Below are 17,331 nucleotides of genomic sequence, written 5' to 3'. Positions count from 1 at the left end.
ACCAACATCATGGTTGACACAAACAAAATCAAAAGTATCTGAATCTAGGTACAGTGCTGGCAAACACTCACAAAATGAAGTGAATGGTTTTTGACAGACTCAGCACTGCGCCCAAAACCAAACACTGTTGCTTGGGTAACCTGGAGGAATTAGTTCCAATTTTAAGATGTAATTATAGATACTGCTGAGGTTGTTCAGCTCAGTCTTTCTGTTCATGTTATTGGTATTCCTCTTGTTAAAGAACATTTCTTTAAACAACCGTTTTTATAAATTGCTTTCAGTACACAAAACTTTAACTTCGGTGTAGTTCATTGAGTGTTTTGTGCTAATGACATGCTCTGCAAGTGCACAGGTAGTTCTGTTTGTGTTACAATCACTTTTATGTGACGTTATGCGTCCAGATAAAATTCTAGATGTTTGTCCAATATATGTCTTATCACATGTATGACAAGGAATTTCATATACTACATTTGACTCTCTTAAAGTTTTCAACGGAGTTTTAATTTTGGAAAGAAGACTATCAGTAGTGGTAACGATGCATTGAGCAAATTTAATATGTTCACTCTCGTGAACGTTCAGAAGTTTAGGTGTTAAAGTAAGAAAATGTGGTAATGTTTTAAAAAATAATGAATTCGGAGGTATCCATTCATTATTTGAAATATTTGAATTATAATTTTGATTATTATTATTTATGGAAATACTTAAATTGTTTGGAAAAGTATTTATGACTGTGGAAGAGGAGCTAAACAGTAGTTTACTTAAAAGTTTGCAAAGGTATGAATTTTCAAGAAGAATACCTTTTAATTCTTTAATACATTCGTCTTTAAAAAGTGGATATGTTAGATTGATCACCCTGTTCTTCATGGTTAGGACTAAGTTTATTTTCATCTTCGTTGGTAGTTCAGTAACCTGTTACTAGCACATGGCTTCCTGTACCATCTTGTACGTAGGACATTATCTTTATAAAAAGTGTCCTGAAAAACTAGGACGTTGGAGTCAAAAATATACTCTAAAATAGATTTAAAATTTGTAAAATCAAGCATACAATGTTGAGAGATGACATCCCAGTGGTTTTGTAAGCTATTAGTTATTACATTTAAAGGCAAGTTTGTAAAAAGTGAACCTACATCAAAACTCACTAATACATAATCTTCAGGAAGTTTATAATCATTAATAATATTGCTAAAGGAAATAGAATCTTTCACATGAAACTCGTTGTCAATATTATATGACAAAATATTGGCCAACCATTTAGCCAGTTAGCTGTTAGATGAATTTATTGATGACACAATGAGTCTCATCGACAATTCAGGTTTGTGTACTTTAGGCAAAGAGTAAAATCTACGAGTTACTGCATTATAGATGGTCAGCTTTTTGGCTGTATTTTCATCCACCATTTTATCCTTCTTAATCTTAGAAACTATTTTGTACCGATAGCTTGACAGATAATGAAGACTCTTCTTTGTAACAGCCTTACTAATCTGACTGCAACCTCACAAAATACGACTAATAACACTCCTTGTGAATTTCAAGTTGACACCACGTTTCAAGATGTGAAGCTACAAAGTTTTATTTTATAAAATGTATGTTATGTTTCACACCCCTATTTCTTGTTGAGTAATATTCAACAATTCTTATGGATTTGAGAATTTTTTTAAACCAATATTAATCGCTACGCCCCATTCCCACGGTAACAGATTCTGTTGCAGTGAAATTCAACACCCTTTGTGAGCATGAGGTTGATATCACATTTCCATAATGTACAGATTAATTTTTACATCTGTTGATAGTGATATTATTATTTGCCCTTAACCTTTGATGAGCGATTTTCGTGCTGTTGTAGAGAGTAGTGAGAGAGTAGTGTTTTATTTTTTCATTTTTCAAAGATTCATCCCTCATCTCTTGGGAGTTTTCATGCCATTGTGACGAATTGTAGGCTAATATTCAACGTTTTCCGTGAATATGAAGTTGATACCGGGATTCTACACGGTTCCGCGATTTCATTTTTCATTGATGATATCATTATTCATCCCTTATCTCCCCACTGAGGAATTTTTATGCTGTTACGAATTGTATGCTAATATTTATACTCCCTGTGAATATGAAGTGTATCGCGTTTCGATGATATGGAGCTTATTTTTTTTATTTTTCAATGATGATATTGTCATTCACTCTTCATTTCCTCAGGGAAAAAATACTTTCTGCAGCCAACGACGCCTCTGATTGTTCGAGAGATTCCACCGAAGTGGCTGCGAAATTTTGGCTGCTAAATCCACACAGGTGGCGGGCAGTGCTTTCGTTGAGGTAACGATTTCAAATGTTTATTGTTTATTGTTTAGTCAGCGGGCGATTATTGAACGGAGTGGTGTCCAGTAATAGAATAGCGGGTTTTATAATCGCATTTCTTCAATCGTGATTTTGCTTTAGGAGTGCCAGTTTTTCTAAGTGTCAGTAGATTTTTCAGGTGGGTCAACTACTTACATAATGATTTTTTTGTTGAATGAATTCTCTTATCTCACGTTATTCTTATACTTTGATATTCAAAATCAATCGATGGAAACGGACAATCTACAGGGCGACTTGTCATATACTTAGGACGAATCTTAAGAGTTAAACAACATGGTTTATTTACCTGTAAGGTGCACCAAGGTGCGATAGGCTTTGTGGTATTTCAAATTTCATTTCTCGTGTTCAAAAAAAATGTTCGGTAAATATTCGTTTTGAGGGCAACCGGCGATTTTGAAAAAGTTTTTGAGTTTATTTACGTACTTTGATGCGTAGTATACGAATCCGAAAGAAAAAAAGCGGCGCTCTATCGTATTTACAAAGTTCAGAAAAGTCAACCTTTCAGTCTTCTTTTTCACAAGATAAACTTTTTGAAAACACAAGCATTTATTTACTAGGTCACCTTTACACCTTATTCCTCCTTAATTGACACTTTTCAATTCAACAATCAACAATTTTCTTATAAGAAATAAAAACGAAAGCTTGCATCAGTCGTACCAACTATGCCATTAACCTTAAAAACGTAACATACAGGGATATATAACCAAAAAGCAGCTCCGTACATTTTTTAACATTTTTATTGGAAAAATGTTGCAAAGTTACAGCCCTACAAAGTTCAGAAAAGGGCAACTTTTCAGCCGTCTTTTTCACAAAATAAACTATTTGAAAACACAAGCATTTATTCACTAGGTCACCTTTATACCTTATTCCTCCTTCTTTGACACTTCTCACTTCAATAATCAACATTTTTCTTATAAAAAACTTAATTTAAAAACGAATGCTTCTTCTGGTGACATTCTTCTATTTCTAGGTTAGTTAGTTACTAGTGACATTTCAGAAAAAAGCAGTTGGTATTTGCCGCCGCCTACTATTTCAAATTCGTAATACAGCACCAAAAACCAATTCACGATCTAAAGAATAAAGGTAAAAAACATTTAAATTACTTTAGGAATATTGACTGCATCAGTCGTACCAACCATGCCATTAACCTTAAAAAACGTAAAATACAGAGACATGTAATCAAAAAGCAGCTCCGTACATTTTTTAACATTTATATTGGAAAAATACTGATTATTGAAGTGAAAAGTGTTAAAGAAGGAGGAATAAGATGTAAAGGTGACCTAGTGAATAAATGCTTATGTTTTCAAATAGTTTATTTTGTGAAAAAGAAGGCTTGAAAAGTTGCCTTTTTCTGAACTTTGAAGGGCCGTAACTTTGTAAATAAGGGAGAGCACCGCTTTTTTTTTCGGATTCGTAATCTACGCATCAAAATACGTAAGTACACTCAAACATTTTTTCAAAATCGCCGGGTGCCCTCAAAACGAAAATTTACCTTTTTTTTTAATTGAGGTTTTATCACAAGTGAGGTTTTAAAAAAAATTTGAATATTCATTCTGATTAATTCCAATGTTTCACCTGAGTGATATCCCAAATTTGTGTGCTTTGATATTATTGACTAGTAGTTTTGTCGTACACAATTTTTGATAGAGAGACATAAACAAACATTCATATAGAACAAAGTAACGAAGAAAGTATCAACAAAACCCTCTGTGGAGCAAAACCGCAGTAAAATTAGTACTCTCTGATATCAGACGCGAGTATGTGAATTTTTAAATGAATTTTTTCTTTAAATAGTCATCGTTTCTAAACTAACAACAACCCTAATGAGTCGAAATGTCTGCGAATTATGGATTCACGAGCTCCCTATCTTTCGAAGTTTGATGCCCCGAAGGAACGAAGATGTTGCAGTGAGAGTTAATTGCTTCACCTCTACAGGGTGTAACATGAGTACGTTGAAATATCCAAGAAACATATTCCTGAGGTGATTTTAAGAAAAACAGTTTGTATAAACTTCCTTCTTAATGACATGTGTCTATCTTTTGAGGATAGCTTATAATTTACTCGATGATATGTTTGAAATAATGTTCACATACAATGAACTAACTGGAAATATATTCAGATGGATACAATATATTTCCCTAATCAATGGAAACGGTAGTTGCCTTAGAATTTCACGTACATAATGATAATAATGATGATAATAACGATAAAAAATTTTCTCTTCTTCGATTGACGACTTGTTTATTTTGTGGAAATTCATGTTCACTGAGGATACAGTACAAAAACACACTTTTGTCTATTTTCCACTATATTTCTTTATTGTTTACCGGTTTCGGCTATTACACCATTTTCAAAATTTTGAAAGATAAAAATAATAGGAAAGATAATTACCTATGTTCATTTGCTGAAATGATAATATACAGGGTGGGGCACCGAAAACGAAACAGATCGAATATCTTCAAAACACATGTGTTCTGAACATCATAACATCAACTGTCATACCTCGTCCCCCACCCCTCGGTGACTATCATCCAAACAATTTGAATAGGGAAAGTAGTAAGTGTGACACATCGTTAAAAAGGTAATTTCATAAGGAATTCAGCCATGTCGATTTCAGCTACCTAACTTTTTTTTGGCGCCCTCTTGCGGGAAAAAAATGTTCCGTATTCCAAATAATGATACTTCATTCGCAAGCTAATTTGACATACATTCGGTGATAATGTATTATGGAGTTTGTCTGGGGGAAGAACAAGATGGCGGCTTCACAATGGCGGACAAGATTTGCAATTATGGACCGATTTGATTCAAAATTGATAAGTGGTGGTTTTCAGGGTCGGAAATTATGAAGTGTTTTTCAATGCAGAAAATCAAGATGGTTGCTCCAAAATGGCGGACAAAATTTGTAATTATGATTCGATTTAACCCGAAACCGAAAACGAATTCTTCAAAACACGTGTATTGTGAACATAATGCAAAAACACGTCAATTTTAAATCCAGGAGGGACAATGGGGAAACATTTTATTTGAAAGGTAATGTGAACAATTCACGAAAAAAGAACAACAATTGAAAAAATTACATAATCCAATCATCGCAAACTACTTTATTTAACAGTAGACGCTCAAAGTGTTCGCCATGAACTGCAATAAATGAGTATAAGTTATTCTCGAAACGCCGTCTGACGTTTTTGAGCATTTCTGAAGTTATTTGATGACATTAGTTGAATCAAATGTCGAACTTAACGCAAAGGTACCAAGCATTAAGGGACAGCCGCTTTCACAGAGCTTATTCGACTGTCGCGCGCTACACTTCAATTGACCAATGAGAAACGTTTACTCCAATTCTTCACTTCCCCATTTCTCTGTTTCCAGGATTTTTCGCTTTGTAATTAAATAATTTCAAATACAAAAAGACAAATAGGATGAGAATTAACCAATTTATTGATGCAATTGGTTCATTTATTGGCCCATTCAAATTTTTTTGTCGTTTCCAACAGTTGCTGTTGGAGCAATTCATCCAGAATCTTCGCGTTGAGTTTCAAAACTGGTTAACACTATCAGGGTTATATACATTAGGTTACGCATTCGATTAAGATTTTCAAATATTTTTGTTTTTAATAATATTGAATTATTTGAATACGTTATTATAAGATAATTCAAAATTCCATTGTATAGAATATTCCAAAATATACCGTGGGGATATATTCTAAGAATATACCATATGGTATATTCGATCGACAATATTCTTAGAATATTCAAGGGAGAATAATCCATTTAGAGACATTCTATGCACATTCTTTCGGGAATAATCACCATATGCATTCAAGCATATTCTATGAATATTCTAAAGGCATGTATATATTCCAAGAATATTCTATGAATATTTGGAATATATACGTTCGTTTTATGATATACAGGGAATATTCCATGAACATCTAGTGCTGTGTGGGTTCGTACCTTTGGAATAACAATTGACTTACTACGCCTATGTATTGGTATAATAAAAAACCTTTTGTTTCAGTGCTTATTTGTGTCAGTTTCTTGACAGTAGTACGTCACGTACATCAACGAGTGAAATAAAAACTGGTTTATTATGTTCAGGATAGGGTAGAAATAATTGAATATTATTTCAAAAATAATGAATGTGCCAACAAAGCCAGTATAATTTTCAATGAGCAACACACAAACAAAAACGTACCTCGTAAATACGTTTTGGAACTAATTTCAAAATTTCGACAAACGGGATCTGTGGCAAATAAAACACGTCAAATTGAAAACCCAGTAAGAAACGAAGCAGTGGAGGTAGCAGCTTTAGGACAGGTTGCTGCGGATCCAACTCTTGGTACACGAAAGCTTGCCCAATTTTCTGGAGTGAGACGACGTACCGTCGAGCGAATTCTGAAAGCTCACAAATTCCGTCCATACAAAGTTAAACTGTTTCAGGAACATAACGAAGACGACTTTGATCGTCGAATACAATTTTGAGAAATCATGAGTGAACGTGCTATACAAGATCCAAATTCCGTTTTCAATATTTGTTTTTCGGATGAATGCAGTTTTCATTTCAACGGGATTGTCAATCGACATAATTGTCGGTACTGGTCAGATTGCAATTCAAGAGTGTTTCACCAAGTACATACGCAATATCCACAAAAACTGAATGTTTGAGGTGGAATATTTGGCGATCGTATTATTGGTCCATTTTTTCTACCAGGTAATTTGATATGTATTTGGAATTACTCGAAGATACCGTTGATCCATCGTTAACGGACATAATAGAAAACGATAACCGATACCTTGAGGATCACCTAATATTCCTACAGGACGGAGCTACTCCATATTTTGCTGTAGCGGTTCGTCAGTACCTGGATGAAAGATTTCACAGACATTGGATTCGAAGAAGAGGATGCATTGAATAGCCCCGCGATCTCCAGATTTATCCCCTTTAGATTACTTTTTGTGGGGCCATTTAAAGAGTAAAATTTACGCCACTCAGCCAGGTTCGTTAGCAGAGTTACGTCAACGTATTATTACTGAATGTCGTCAAAGAACCCCAGACATGCTCCAAAACGTCAGACACCGTTTTGAGACGAACTTATACTCATGTATGGCAGTGAATGGAGAACACTTCGAACATCTACTATGAATCAATGTTGTCACCGAATTTATGTCAAATTAGCTTGCGAATGAAGTATCATTATTTGGAATACGGAACAGATTTTTTCCCGCAAGAAAGCGCTAAAATCGAAAGTTAGGTAGCTGAAATTGACATGGCTGAATCCCTTAAGAAATTACCTTTTTAACGATGTGTCACACTTACTACTTTCCCATTTCGAATTGTTTGGGTGATAGTCACCGAGGGGTGGGGGAAGAGGTATGATAGTTGAGGTTATGATAAAAAGATGTCCCCCTTGGATTACAAATCGACGTGTTTTTGCATTTTTTTCAGAATACATGTGTTTTGAAGATATTCGATCTGTTTCGTTTTCGGTGCCCCACCCTGTATATGATAACAAAATCAGCTTAACAAAGTTCAAATAAACATAGTTGTTTCCACTGAAGAATTGTATAATTCGAATTATTAACTTCTTCTCACTGATTATTGCAAAATTGAAACTATCAATAGAGAAAATGATTTAAGCGGCGTCACAAACCAGTGCGACCCCCGTAATGAAGAAAAACTGCAATTGCATTAGTTCTGTTTTACGTAGCTGTCACTTTGAATTTCAAGGTCACACTTTTGTTTTGTAATAGATAGGTACTTGATGCCAAAATTAACATCGATACTTATGAACATATTTTGTTTTTGAGTGAATTTTGTTGCAAGTCATTATTGTTAGTTATAAGTTGATGTGAAACTATCACCAAGCGAAGTCAGGTCGGGTTGATAGTATTATATTAAACTTCCGAAGAGTAACAAATCATGCATTCTTGGTCAGACAGTTCTCGATACTCGGTTGGTTAGCATGAGTGGTCTGTTCTACTTATTCAGTCGACAGACATGTGAAAATTGTTCAGATCCCAACTGTAATACTGTCGATGTTCACTGTGTATCGTCCAATCCGTGCGGTAATCGCATGATGAAAGATAAAACCTCGTTAATGCTCATGCGCAAGTTTCGATTTCAGAGGGTTGTCGTTTGTAGAGAGTTGACAGCCATAAAAACACATTTCAAACAAACGTTTGTTTTCAAACATTTCAAAAATTTTTGTGGCGACAATATTCGTTAATTTAAGTTCTTTCGAATTTTAAAAATAATGTGGTCGCACCCCAAATATTCTTTAAAGTTATTGGTTAGAAAAAAAATGGTATACGTGATGTTCCAAAAATCATGATTTCATTTTGTTAGCTGTCTTCCAATGTTTTTAATTGAAGAATATTGAGTGTGAACCATTTTTAATGAAAACACCCCCCTAAAATTTGAAGTTGTAAACCGATTTTAATAATTTTTTTTGAAATGTCAAGTACTGAAAGGTTTACCTTGGGACAAAATTTGAAATGTTTATTAAAGTTTCAGGGCAAACTACATTATTTTTTCTTAGTCGAAAATCGGGATTTTTTTATTAGCGATTTTTTTATTGAAAAAATCACTACGCCACTGGATTCAGAGTGCCTCTAAACAGATGTGACCAAAATTTCATAAAAAAATATTCATTATTAACAAAGTTATGACAACTCAAAAATTCGAAAACTCACACAGCTAACAGTCTCAAAAAACACCCTATATCAGCAGATATAGCCATGAGAATATTTTTGTTATGATTTCAACAATGAAGTGCCGCCAGATGAAAAAAAAAACAAATAGCGTAAATATTTTTAATGAAAATAACGGAATTATATTCCAAGTTTTCACGCAAATTAACTAAAACTAAGACCTAATATTTCAATTTAAATCTTAGTTGCCATGGAAATTATATTACAGTTTGACACTTGTGAAAGATTTAAGTGTACTGTTTGAAGGTGATTGACAATGTTTCGTGATGAATTTCACTAGTTCGGACTTCCATTGTCTATTATATAAAATGATTTGAAATCCCTGAAACAAGTAAAAAAGAATAATTAAAAAAGAATAGTTGAAAATAACAATTATATTAAGCAACAATAAACCTGAAATGAAATGATAGTAAAATAACCTACAAGTAAAAATATAATAATTGAATAAATAAAAATTAAAGGAATGCAAAAAGAAAATAATAAAAATAAAAAAGTGTAGAGATTCCAAGTCACGTTAGTTCACGACGTTTCGATTGTTGGTATCTACAATCGTCTTCGGGTGATGACTGGACTGATTCCTCCGAGAGATGACTATTTTATAGGTCGTTGAAATACTTTCACTTTCTCTACTTTCCATTTTCCGCTTCACTGATTCCGTGAGAGATGACCGATTTGGCGGGAGTTGGTCATTTCTCGTTTGATGATGGGTTTCCATATGTTTCGTATATCTACGCTGGCCTGGCTGAATACGTTGTTGGACAACATGTATGCGGCTTCCTTAAATTTTCTCCTGAACCAATGTTCCTCTTTGTGCAAGATCTCAGCTTGATCTGCACAAAGAGGATCTTGCACAAAGAGGAACATTGGTTCAGGAGAAAATTTAAGGAAGCCGCATACATGTTGTCCAACAACGTATTCAGCCAGGCCAGCGTAGATATACGAAACATATGGAAACCCATCATCAAACGAGAAATGACCAACTCCCGCCAAATCGGTCATCTCTCACGGAATCAGTGAAGCGGAAAATGGAAAGTAGAGAAAGTGAAAGTATTTCAACGACCTATAAAATAGTCATCTCTCGGAGGAATCAGTCCAGTCATCACCCGAAGACGATTGTAGATACCAACAATCGAAACGTCGTGAACTAACGTGACTTGGAATCTCTACACTTTTTTATTTTTATTATTTTCTTTTTGCATTCCTTTAATTTTTATTTATTCAATTATCATATTTTTACTTGTAGGTTATTTTACTATCATTTCATTCCAGGTTTATTGTTGCTTAATATAATTGTTATTTTCAACTATTCTTTTTTAATTATTCTTTTTTACTTGTTTCAGGGATTTCAAATCATTTTATATAATAGACAATGGAAGTCCGAACTAGTGAAATTCATTTAAGTGTACTATTGTCAACAATATTCACCTTATAGTTCTTCGAATTATTTTGTGTCATGGCTGCAAGATTGAGCGTAAGAGAGAAAATTGAAATTGTACGCCTTTCGGGAGATGACGTTAGAAGTGCTAGAGAGGTTTGTAGAGTATTTAATGAGAGACATCCAGATCGTCCTCGTATCAGCTGCGGTACGGTTAATAAAATAGTCAATGAAACTGGTGCAGTATCGAAAATGATGTTAAAAAGTAATCCTGTACAAAGACGAAACAGGAATGATCAAATCATTTTAGATTATTTCGGAAATAATCCTGATGCCAGTATAAGGAATGCCACTTTAGATTTGAATATTCCACGAGAAACTATTCGGAGATGTCTCAAGGCGAAGAATATTACCTAAACCTTTCAAGCCAAAATTTTTACACACACTTCAAGAAGGCGACGAAGCAAGACGCCTGGAATATTGTTTATGAGCCCAAGGGGAATATTTAAACAATTGAAATTTCCTAAAGAATATTGTATATACCGACGAAGCCACTTTCACTACAAATGGAGTAGTGTCATCACAGAATTGTCGCTATTGGGCAGCGGATAATCCTAACTGGGTAATAAACTGTAAAAGCCAGTATTCCCAAAAAATCAACGTCTGGTGTGGGATATTGAACGAACGAATTATTGGTCCTTTCTTTTTTGAGTAAAACATTATTGCGCAGAGGTTTCTAGAATTTTTAAACACAGAATTTTGGGATGCTATTCACGAGGTGCCAATCAATGAACGATCAAATTTAATTGTCCAGTTAGATGGGTGTTCAGTTCATTATGCCAGAGCTGTGAGGCAATGGCTTAACGAACATTTTCCAAACCGATGGATAGGCCGTGGTAGTCCGATTATAGAGTGGCCACCCAGATCTCCAGACCTCACAGTTTTGGACTTTTTTCTCTGGGGACTTCTCACACAAAAGGTTTACAAAAACCGCTCAAGAGATAGAAATGAACTTTGTGCAAGAATTCGACAGGTATGTGCAGATATTAGCCCTCAAGAACTAAGGAACGTAATCAGAAACATTCGTAAGCGCTACGACACATGTATCGAAATACATGGTGGATTAATAGAGGCTACTAGAATATGAGTTAGAATCAATTGTTGCACTGAATCGAAACATTTCAATAATTAGTTATTAGTTACGTTTATTAATTTTTTTTGCTTCATTGTTAGTTAAATTGTGTGAATGTAATTCCGTTATTTTCATTTAAAATATTTACGCTATTTGTTTTTTTTTCATCTGGCGGCACTTTATTGTTGAAATCATAGAAAAAATTATATATTGTGACTGTTAGCTGTGTGAGTTTTCGAATTTTTGAGTTGTCATAACTTTGTTAATAATGAATATTTTTCCATGAAATTTTGGTCACACCTATTTAGAGGCATTCTGAATCCAGTGGCGTAGTGATTTTTTCAATAAAACAAATCGCTAATAAAAAATCCCGATTTTCGAACTAAGAAAAAATATCGTAGTATGCCTAATAAACATTCCAAATTTCGTCCCAAGGTAGACCTTTCAGTACTTGACATTTGAAAAAAATTATTAAAATCGATTTACAACTTCAAATTTTAGGGGGGTGTTGCCTTTAAAAATGGATCACACTGTATATGTTCAATGCATCTAGATAATTTTAGACATTTTATTTTTAATAAAAACAACTTGACATGAAAGTAAAATTCTCACTATGTCGGTACCGTGTTCAGCATCAAAAGTATCTGAGTGATGACGTACTGTTACTGTCACTTATCTGTAAGGCGAGAGGTTGTTTTTGGTTAGTCAGTTTTGACATATTATGGAATATATAACAGATTTTAAAGAATGCCTATCAAACGGAATGTCTCGAGTAACCTCTTGTAGAATAACAAATGATATTGTTTGAATTAATTTGAATCAAAATGATGACACTTTTTCGAAAATATTTTTCAAAATACTGTCAAAGATCCATAGCTATGCAAACTCTCATTATATAGATTCATAGTTGTTGATTATAGTTTAATCTGAAGTTGAAAAATCCTTTCTCAATCAAAGTGATATTTTTTTCTGCTCTACAAATGACAATGAATTGATTGTTATTCTTCAAGGATTTATTTATAAACACCGTCTACCTTGATTATTTTCATCGAACATAACAGCATTGGGCTATCGGATTTTATTATTAGTCTATTTTTCCTCTATCAACGTATAATCATGTCGTGACCAAAAACTGAGTATTCCACCAAGAATGCGAAAATGTTTGTTGCTTCATATGTAAAATGTGGTATTGTTTTTGTATCATGATATAATCAACACCAACATAGTTTTATACTGATTCACATTCCTATCGAAGTCAATCAGCCTTGCCTTTTACTTTTCCTTCAAAAATGCGTTTTATTTTATTATGAAGTTATAAATACTTGTCGCAATCTTGTACAGGCTATGAGTAAATGTTACTCCAACCACTGCCTGAATATCATATAACAACAATCAGAGCAAATCATAAAACGCCCAGTGATGTGGTTTATCGAAAACGTGATTTAACAATGAAGTGAGCTAGGGAAAATATCGTACAATTATATTTTTTAAATATACAAAAGAGAGTCAACATTCAATGTTTCGCTTCACATTACCCAACTAGAAATTCAGTTGACTTTGGAATTATATTTGTTGATTGTATTTTTTTGAAAAAATGTTATATAGTTAACTTAACAGTAACCCTGCTTTTAATTGGAATAGTTTGTAGAAACTATAATTTGTAGTTCATACAATTGAATCTCTCGAGGAGTTGGGAAATTTTATTTTTGTGAGAAATACTTTTTACTAGGAACAGAAAAACTTTTTTAATTTACGTTCAATTTACTTTTCTGTGAAATGGACAGAGGTGTGTACAGTTTTCTGGTTCGAAACAGTGTTCTAAGCTTTTGAGAAGCCTGGGTTTTCGTGGCATTGAACTGAACCTGGTTATTTTCACACCAATTCAAAATCACATGTAGATCCTCATTACTATATGCAACCTCCTGCTGCCGGTGAAGAAATGCATCCTCAGTCGATGTCTTGGAATCCACATTGAATCACGAGATAAGTGTGTTGTCATCAGCAAAGCATTATATTGGATTCTTTGTTTTCCACAATGAGTCGTTGATATACAATACCCTGTTCAATGTGAAACCCAAACGGGATAGAATGAAAAATCAGGTATATATAGAATAGAGTATAGCGAATGCTCTGCAGTATATACAAGTCAAACCGGTAGAAATTTTGACATAAGACTGCGTGAACACGTCAGTTAGGACAAAACATTCGCAATGTACGAACATCTTCAAAAATCAAACCACAAGATAAATGAAGATAACCTCAAAATCCTACACAGATATAATAAAGGGAAAACACGAATTTGTTGGAGGCCATAGAAATCAACAAATGAATTAAAAACCAGAAATATATACCCCTAAACGAAAAACTCGATTTATCTAGGTCTCCCCTCTTGAATTTACAAGTTTAACAACCCTAAAATTTTCAGTGTGAACTTTTAAAGTTGGCTTTTGGTTCGCCCAACTACCTGTCTCTCAAATACCTGTCCTTGCAGCATACCTGAAAATTTTAATATAACCGATATTTCAAACTTTAGATTTCAGTTTCATACTTGATAATGGGGTCAAACCCGAAACCAGTCGTATAAATAAAATATACCAGTGGTATTTAGAATAGACATATACTTTATTGTCCAAGAAAATACAATCTTATTGACAAAGCTTGTTAAAAAATCTGGTATATATAGCACTTCAAAGAATAAGAGAAAAGAAACAATTCAAAAACACTAGTACACAGAAACACAATTTGAGCAAAACTAAATTCACATATCTAATAGATGAAATATAACAATAGAAAATAAAATTTAACAAATTGTGGACAAAATAGTTTGTATAGTCCCTTTCAAAAGATGTAAATAACAAATATATACAATTTGAACATAAGTTCACGTGCCATGGCAATAAAATAATATATATCCCAGTATAAAATTTAAAGCATAAGGTGCCAAGTATTTAAAGCATAGGTGCCAATATAAACAAAAAAAAACACCTCTATTGAATCACAGCAAAGTTGCATTGTAATATTCATCAAAATTGTAGTACGCTTTAGTTGCAAGGGCATCTTTAACAAGATTTTTGAACTTTTTATAGCTTTTTTCCTTCCTAATTTCGTAAGGTATGTGATTATACAGCTTTTTACTTTCATAAATAAAAGAATACTTTGTCTGGCTTGTTTTTGGAACAGGAAGATGTATTTTATTTTCAGTTACTTGCCGGGTTATGTAATTTGTAGGTTCCGGTTCACTGTTACTTGTAGTTTCAAGTATGAAAATACAAGTAACAGTGAGAATTTTTCCTCTCAAAAATAATGGTCTGCATGACTCACGTACTCCCACCTTGCATCGCTTTTGCGAAACAAACACTGAATGAAAAAGTTGTTGACTGCAAAATCCCCAGAAGGCAACACTATATCTCAGATGGGACTCAATCAGGGAATGATATACCATTTTTGTTGTGGATGAACTCAGTTCATTTGAAACTATTCGAAGTACACAACATCCTGATGCCAACTGTTTATTCAAAGCTGAAATATGTTGATCAAATTTTAATTTGTTATCCATGAAGATTCCCAGGAATTTGGATTGCTTTTTATTCTCAAGAATTTGTCCATTCAAGTATACATTGTTAATAGTACAGCTGAAGGTGAGTAGGTTTGTTTTTTTAATATTAAAGCACAAGAAGTTTGCGTGACACCATTTTTTCACAACTTCTAAATCACTAGAGATAGTTTCTTTCACATTAGAAGTATTTTTTCCATGCCAAAGGAGCGTGGTGTCATCCGCAAAGATGGTGAAACTTCCTTGAATTGAGAGAGTCACCAGTCATTTACATAAATAAGGAAAAAAATCGGGCCTAGTACTGATCCTCGTGGTACGCCTCATAAGATATCCTTCGTGTGTGATAGTTTTTCGTTTGATCTCACTAACTGTTTTCTATCACTTAAGTAAGACCTGACGAATAATTACACACTCTTCTCAAGCCATAGTAGTTCAACTTTTGCAAAAGAAGTTCATGATTTACACAATCAAAAGCTTTGGAGAAATCGCAGAATACTGCAACTACGACCTCACCATCATTGAGATGTGTGTAGACATGTTCAAGAAAGGAAAAGATTGCATCATTAGTGCCTTTTGCCTTCTTAAAGCCAAATTGATAGTTAATATATTGTAGCTAATACCCTTTTTTTCACAATTTTTTCTATGATTTTTGAGAGTGTTGAGAGCATGGAGATAGGTCTGAAGTTATTTGGATCTTCTGCATTACCACCTTTGAAAATAGGAATTACAAGAACTGTTTTTAGACAAGAAGGAAAATTTCCAAAGGAAAAGGATTTATTTATAGCCATCAGTAGTGTATTCAAAGCGGAATCGGGAAGGTTATTTAAAATTTTTACTGAAATTTCATCAATGTCTGTTGCATTTTTGTTTTTATTTTCTTGCAAGATTTCTTTCAGCTCTAATAAATTTGTGTCTTCAAAGTGAAAGTTGTTGGGCATATTTACATTATTTAAATAATCCATAGGATTTGAAGTAGGAACAAGGAATGAAGTTAGTTTTTGAGCAATTGTGCAGTAAAAATTATTGAGTGTTTCCGGATCTATATTGACGTGCTCTGGAATTGATTTTGATTTATTTTTTAGACCAGCGTTGGAGAACACCAGAGTTGGGGAACACCAGCGTTAATGGTAAAAGTATTCGAGAGATATCCATCGACAGTCAATTGCAGGGAACGTTCTTTCAGGTAGCTGGAGAGCGATATAAAAAATGCTCCAACAGGCCTTAGAAATATCAAGCGTAACAGATCTTGATTCTCCATGTTTCTGGATTAAGTTATTCCAAATATGGGTGACATACGATAGAAGGTCACCCGTTGATCTTCATTTCCTAAAGCCATATTGATAATCGCTCAATATGTTAAAGTCTTCCAGACATTCAAGGATATGGTGGTTCACGGTTTCTTCCATGATTTTTGATATTACTGATAACAAAGCATCTGGTCTTCAGTTATTTGAAAGATTTTTCTTTTTTTTGGGAATAGGCTGAACGCGAGCAATCTTTCAACAATAAGGAAAAACCTCTTTCTTTTAACGTGTGTAAGGTGGTTCCCTTTTTTGAAATTGATCTTCACATTCAAGGAACTACTTATATGTTCCTGTATTCTTTTGGAAGAAGTTCAATATGACGGTTTGGGCAAAAACGAACTCGATTCGAAAGAACCTGATCCATCCGACAATGGAGTTTTGTCTTCATTGTCATTTATTATATTTTTCAAAATATCATTCGTCTGGTAAGCCACGTCCAAGTCTTTATTTTTCATATTTGGTTTCTTCAGCATACTTCTCACTTCAGAATTCGGAATGAACTTCAGTGAAAAGTATATTCGAACACTCAAAATATAGTTTTATCATTGGGATAGAAAGAATTTTCCTGACAAGACGAAGTGCAGACAAATTTGATGATTGGGTTGTCAAATTTCGTGGATTCGAATATAATTCAAAATATAGAAATTGTAAAGAATAATTCTTGTGACGGCCGTTTTATGAAGTTGAAGAATTAGAATTGAGGTGGCATTTCTGAAATAGAAAAATCTCTGTGAGTAATCTCTTTCCTACATCCTTCATGTTTGGGAATGGTCCTCCAGAAGAAACTTTTTAAAACTCATAAGTTTCTGATAAATCAAATAGATAGCAATAACTGATCTATTTGGAAGAAATGAAGCCATTTTTAAATAAAAATTACATTTGAAAATAAAGTTGTGAGAATAGAAATATC

The 17,331-nt window shown here is 33.7% G+C and overlaps 2 protein-coding genes across 2 annotated transcripts in view; one reads left to right on the top strand and one right to left on the bottom strand.

The window, feature by feature from the left end:
* Sms (Spermine synthase) overlaps positions 1-17,331 on the bottom strand; it is a 78,019-nt gene that overhangs the window by 43,033 nt on the left and 17,655 nt on the right. The gene's annotated exons all lie outside the window — the stretch shown is intronic.
* emp (epithelial membrane protein) overlaps positions 2,323-17,331 on the top strand; it is a 226,157-nt gene continuing 211,148 nt past the window's right edge. The window contains exon 1 of the mRNA XM_074170711.1: positions 2,323-2,464. The gene's annotated coding sequence lies outside the window, so the exon portion shown is untranslated. The remainder of the gene's footprint in view (positions 2,465-17,331) is intronic.

This window comes from Leptinotarsa decemlineata, unplaced genomic scaffold (assembly GCF_025532065.1).
Source record: "Leptinotarsa decemlineata unplaced genomic scaffold, Ldec_3_MD MMD2_P_RNA_scaffold_9, whole genome shotgun sequence".
NCBI classification, from domain to species: domain Eukaryota; kingdom Metazoa; phylum Arthropoda; class Insecta; order Coleoptera; family Chrysomelidae; genus Leptinotarsa; species Leptinotarsa decemlineata.
Note: the sequence above shows the minus strand (reverse complement) of the source record. Positions and strands in the feature narration are given on the sequence as shown.